This window comes from Olea europaea, unplaced genomic scaffold (assembly GCF_002742605.1).
Source record: "Olea europaea var. sylvestris unplaced genomic scaffold, O_europaea_v1 scaffold2538, whole genome shotgun sequence".
Classification (NCBI taxonomy): domain Eukaryota; kingdom Viridiplantae; phylum Streptophyta; class Magnoliopsida; order Lamiales; family Oleaceae; genus Olea; species Olea europaea.
The window spans coordinates 149081-155414 of record NW_019243645.1 but is presented as its reverse complement, the minus strand read 5'-3'; the positions used below and the strand labels follow the sequence as shown (position 1 = coordinate 155414).

The following is a 6334-nucleotide window of genomic DNA, read 5'->3' as shown; positions in this document are numbered from 1 at the left end:
ATCTTACTTCATTTTTACATGTCCATATATTATTAAATTTTGTGTCCCAAATTAGGATGGATTTTATTGGAAAACATTGTTTTTTTATTTTCACGTGATTTTATTGGAAAAATATTATTTCCTTTATTTCACATTATTTTTTATATTATTTTCAATTTTATGATATTTTTAGGATTTGGTACGTTCCTATAAATATGTGACTCTTCATTCAGTTTAGGGGAATCTTTATTGTTGAATTTTTATATTCTTTCCACACATTGTCTTTAATAAAACATCGATTCCTCTGTTAATCTCTTTTCAATTTCTTTACTTTAATCATGTTTTATTCATTGTGACCATATATATTTCATATTGTGGGATTCCAATGAAAAATGAAACCTGTTTTGAATGAAGACTACACTAGAATATATAAAATATGTGTCCACAGATAAATACATGGTGGTATTAATACGAAGCAAAAAGCAAAGCTGTTACAAGCTATACTTGGATACATTGGTTTTAACATGTTTTTAGGTACAATAAACAATATATAGTATGGCAAATAGAGATGTTGCAAGTCAGGTCTGGAAGACTGTGAACATGAACATGCAAAAGAGATTTAAAATACATATTTTAAATCCTCAAACAGTTACTCCTGATTTTTCTTTTTGTTTGTATATTTGTCAACTTCATGTATAAACATTCTTTGGATTGGAGAACTATTTGTTGGTGTAATATTTGCATTTGTGAGTTGAAAAGATGTTTTTGAAGTGTTTTGTTGTATGATTTTGGTAGCTAGATGTTCTTCATTTTAGAGTTGTGAGTCAAGGGCAAAGATGACTTCATATGGAACTTTGTTGGTTATTGCTTCTTTATTTACAATTTTGATGTATAACATGTGCTATGTGTAGAGATGTCAACGAGTCGAGTCAAGTTGGCTCGCGAGTCGAAATTTTAGGCTTAGGCTCGGGCTCGGGTAAAATATCCGAGCTTTTTTCTAGGCCTGAGCCGAGCATAAGCTCTGCAAAAAAAATTAGGCTTGACTCGAGCTTTTGGCTCGGGCCTTTCGAGCCGAGCCAGCTCAGATTTTGTTTGGTTTTGAAAATTTTTTTTATTAAATAAAATGGCAACAGGTTGCTGCCTTGTTGCCATATTTCTGGCAGCAACACGCTGCCTTTTATTTTTTTAAAATTTTTTTAAAAAAATATATGCTTCGAGTCGACGAGCCACACTGGCCCGCTCGAGCTTTGCCCGGCACCTAAAAATGGAGCTCAGCCTGAGCCTCGAGTAGGGCGAGCTCGAGCTTTTTTCGAGCCGAGCCACGGGCGGCCCGAGCCGGCAAGCCCGATTGTCATCCCTAGCTATGTGTAGTTGTTGTCTTAATAGAGCTATTTTCCTTGTGTTCCTATTGAGATGTTTATTAAAGGTGATTAAAAGTACATAATAATAATAATAATAATAATAATAATAATAATAATAATAATAATAATAATAATAAATATGTAGAAAATTTTAATTTTGAGATAGGTACCTCAGAAGTTTGTTTCATCAGTCCTTTTACTGGGCATTTCAGGAATGTTTCAACTCAATTTCCAATAATCGAGCCAATAGATTCTTGCAATTCAACAGTTGCTCTTGCTCTGTTAGAATGGAAGAGGAATCAGGGCAAAGTCTCACTCGTCAATTCTACTTACTCTATTCTCTTTGTAAGCTATTATCAAATGGAAGAAAGGTAAATATCAAATCTTTTTTATCAAAAAATTTGTCATCTTTCCAAATAAAACAGACAGAACATGACTTGAGTATCATATTATCTTTAGCCAACATCCTGCTCTCTTCCGTAGTTGGAATTCTGCTTGTGTGATGGGTTGGTAGATTCAACATAGTTTAATCATCTAAGCCGAAGTGATGATCTCAAAGTGATACTGCAACATCAACATAGGTATTTATAATCAAATCTTCCACCTTAATTTAGTCCTTGCTCAGTGGAGTTAAAAATCAACATTTTACTATATTTTGATAAAAGTTGTGAATTTAAAAAATACGTCATCATATTTAATTGTTCATTTTTTATTTAATTTTTTATCAATTTTTTAAGCTACACAAGCTTAATTTCGATCATTTCTACCTCAACTTCTTATAAATGAAAAGATAAAAGACATTTTTATCTACAACTATCATTTTAACTTTAGTGTACTAGGAAAAAAAAAGGCTTCCTCAATTGCCCAAAGAACAAGATGATTTAATCGTGGAACCCCTTCTGGTTAGAAATATATACCTTCTAATTGAACAAAACTTCGAGATTTTCTCTTCGGCGTCTGTACGTTGATATCCAATTTAGCACTGTCAATGCACACTTCTTTTCGTCTTTTATTTTTCTTAGACACTAAAGTCATTCATCTACTTATATCCGAAATATACATTCCCTGTATGAATTGGATGCTTTCACATTAAAGATAAGAATGCCATGACCTGCTCGAATAGGCCAATAAAGAAAGATGTAGAATTCCCACAAGAAAATACACTCATTAAATTCAACAAAATCTCTGTCTCATTAACTCCAAAAAAAAAAAAATAATAATAATAATAATAATAATAATAATAATAATAATAGTAACTAATTTAATGAGCCATTCAAACAGCTGCGGTACTAAATTCAACAAAATCTCTATATGTCTCGTAAACTCAAAAATAATAATAATAATAATAATAAAAATTAGTAACTAATTTCATAAGCCATTTAAGCAGTTGCAATACCAAATATTCGTACCATTCAACAAATGCATCTACAAGCAAACATAATACATCACTTAAAAACATCTTCACACACAATGTTTCACACATTGTCTTAATTACTTTAGCAATTTAGATTCAAATTTAATCAAAGATCTAGATAGCTTTTTGATTCATGGTTTCAATGAAGAATTTTCCCTGTACTCCAGATAGTCTTAGTATATCCCAGCCATGCAACTATCCCAAGAAAAAATGACTCCTGCAATTCACACAAAGAAAAGGAAATAAAAATTAACTCATCAAGGTATTGGTTTCATAAAATCAACTTAACTTTAACTCGTATAAAATATTCAAGTACTGAACTTTAAAATGAATTCACAATTTAAGTACATAATATGCTCCTCTATACTGTTCTTCACTACAATAGTAAAAAGAGGCAACTTGTACAAAATCAGCGGGGTATATAAATCAAAATCCACCTAAAATAATTAAGAACCAATGTGATAATACAATAAGCACAAATTTGCTACAATTAAGAGATAATCACTGACCGAACCAGGTGCTAATGGTCCATAAATCATCATTCTGACTGATTATAAATCTCTAAAATTTTCAGTGAAAAAACACGCATTTGAAGATTACATTTGTCGATGGGGAATAGTTGATGAAAGTGAAAGATTAGACATAGATTTGATAGAAATTTGAAGAAAACAACAAAATCTAACGGTGCCCACTACGTGAGAAGAGGCAAAATGAAAATTGCTACAGTTTCTAACTCTCAAATTGTGCAAAAAGTTACTCAAAAATCAAATTCTATAATTTTCTGCAAGATGAAACCCGAATGTGGAAGAAAGTATTTTCAAATCTAGAAAGAGAGAGGAGAAAAATCAAGGCAGGAAATGAATGAATGTTCAAGAAACACAAGAAGCACTTTATGATATTTTCAAGGGGGCTTTGCTTAAAAAGTCCAGTCAACAATAATGTTTGATAAAATAGGTTATGGTCAATACTTTTTGTTTAATTAGCCTTTAATCTATTTTATTATGTGTTCAAAATCTTATACACCCTTCATTTGAAATATTTAAAATATCCCAATCTGAAACAAAAATTTACCAGATCCCCCAAACATAATTCCCCACTTTGATTCTAACTTTCCGTTCACAATCTAAAACCAACGAAAAAATGGCATATTGCATTTTGAACGACTGAATGTCGTTTTAATTAATTTCATATTTTTGTCACTTTATATTTCTTTGTATCTCTACATAAAAATTAATTAAAACAAGTTTTAACTATATTTTAAATGCTATTGAGTGTTCGTGATCCAAAACGACATACTGTCATTACAAACAATTTGATGACATTTTAACTAACGTAAACAATTTTTCACTAATTTATAGTGAAATCGAGATCCCATAATTCAAAATGACATGCTGTCATTTTAAATGATTGGGTATTGTTTCAACTAATTTCGTATCTACCTCACTTTATTTTCAATCGCATGCACATGACAATGAACAAGTGGAAGTTTTCATTACAGTTGGACCCGAGTAAATATACAAACTTCACAGGATAATGATCAATACTTCCTGAATAAACTGAATTAGACATAATTACGAACGAAAGTAAGTAAATTTCAATTATATTCTAATCATGAGATAAAATATTCAATTAATTTTCTCGTTTAACCTGTTCAAGTCTTTTAAGATGTTATAAGTCTGATCGACTTGTTTTGTAATGAAATTAAGGCCCCATCATCCAGAACAACATGATGTTTTTAAAAAGCTAAATAATTCAAATTCCAATTATGAGATAAGATACTCCACAAATTAGCTCGTTAAATTTTATAAGTCTTATATGATGTTCCAAGACATGATCGACTCGTTTTGGAGTGAAATCAAGGCCTTATAATCCAAAATGTCATGATACCGTTTTAAATGATTGGGTGTTGTTTCCACTAATTTCGTATCCACTTCACTTTATTTTCACTTATATGCACATGAAAATGAACAAATGGAAGTTTTCATAATATTTGTCCCAAGTATCGGCATAAGTTCACGTGATAATGACCAATACTATTGTTCCATGAGTAAACTGTATTAGATTTAACTACGAACGAAAGTAAGTAAATTCCATTATATTCTAATTATGAGATAATATATTCAACAAGTTGGCTCGTTTAACTTATATAAGTTGTCTAAAATGTCCCAAGTCTTATCGACTCGTTTTAGAGTGAAATCAAGACCCGTGACCCAAAACTGCATGATATCAATGAAAATGTTAGGTGATAAGTATGTTTTTGCACACTTATTTAGGTCACAAACATGACTGAATAATGAGCAAAATGATTAAATTGTAACTTAATTTCATTACATTTGTGAATTGTAGGGAACAATGATGACCATGGTGAAATTCAGGAAAAAACGTGAAAAAGGACTAAAATAACGCAAAGTGAAAGTTCAGGGACCAAAGTGCAAATATCCAAAATTTGATCCGATGAACAAATTGAGAAATTGATTAATCCAATTGCCAATTGACGATATCGTGGGATGATGAAATGAAAAGAATAAAGAGAAGATGCCAATAAGTGAAGGATGCAAGTGGGAGGACCAAAACGCACATATTCCATAGTTGGTAGTACTACGAGACTGCATAGTGCTACCCTCTATGCGGTCGCATAGTAGCATACCGAAGACAAAAAGGCACCAAAAATTTACTCTATGCGACCGCATAGAGTTGCTCTATGTGGTTGCATAAAGCAACATTAGGGTAAAATTGTTGTTTCCTTTTTCCGCCCAAACTCTTATGGAAACAATATTTTTAGGGTCCTATAAATACAAAAACTCGATCAGATCATAAGGGAAGCCCTTTTTACATATTTTTGAGAGATTTTGAAAGAGAAACTAAGGATAGAACAAGAAAACAATATCGCGTCAAGTGAAGATTAGATTGAAGATTGATTCGGGTGATGACGTTTCTTCAAATATTTTTATGTTTTCTTCTTTTTAGCATGTTAGGCTAGATTTATCATTGTTAGGAGATCGATGAACCTTGTAATACTATGTTTGATTGTTAATTTGGATTTTTGACGTATTTAAACACAAGTTTCGGATTTGATTGATTTATTACGTTTTTATTTTCATAAGATTATTGTATACGTAATTATATGATTGTGGTGGCCTGTTTTATGCATTCGAAAGTAGGAAAATATTTTCGACATAGTATAAATCATCATAGGGTTCAATAGGGGATAGAAATATACATCTATACTTTGTGTGAATAATTGGATATTCGTGAATTTATAATGCATTTCGATATGTTAGTATTCGTCATAAAAATATAGTCGAATCATATATTGGGATATGTTTGGCATTGCTCGAGAGAGATTACTAAATTAAAATAGGAATATTGATTCATCTTTTGTGGAACTGTGTGTCAAAGTTACATAATTGACAATTGAACGGGTATTGCTTGGGGATTCGTGATCCTATTGCGTTAGTATACTCATTAAATCCATAAATTCGAGTTAAGGTGCATCCTAGTTATTTTGCATTTAATATAATTTTTCATTCATGCTTGCATCAAAATTTACATCTTTTTAGTTAAAGTACAAAACCTCAAT

At 31.1% G+C, this 6334-nt stretch overlaps 1 long non-coding RNA gene across 1 annotated transcript; it reads right to left on the bottom strand.

Moving 5' to 3' along the window:
* Positions 1-2766: 2766 nt before the first annotated feature.
* LOC111382620 lies at positions 2767-3654 on the bottom strand. The gene is made up of 2 exons (XR_002700569.1): positions 3264-3654; positions 2767-2971 (listed from the first exon to the last, which is right to left on the bottom strand). It is a non-coding gene; the product is annotated as an uncharacterized LOC111382620 (long non-coding RNA).
* Between the last annotated feature and the right edge of the window lie 2680 nt (positions 3655-6334).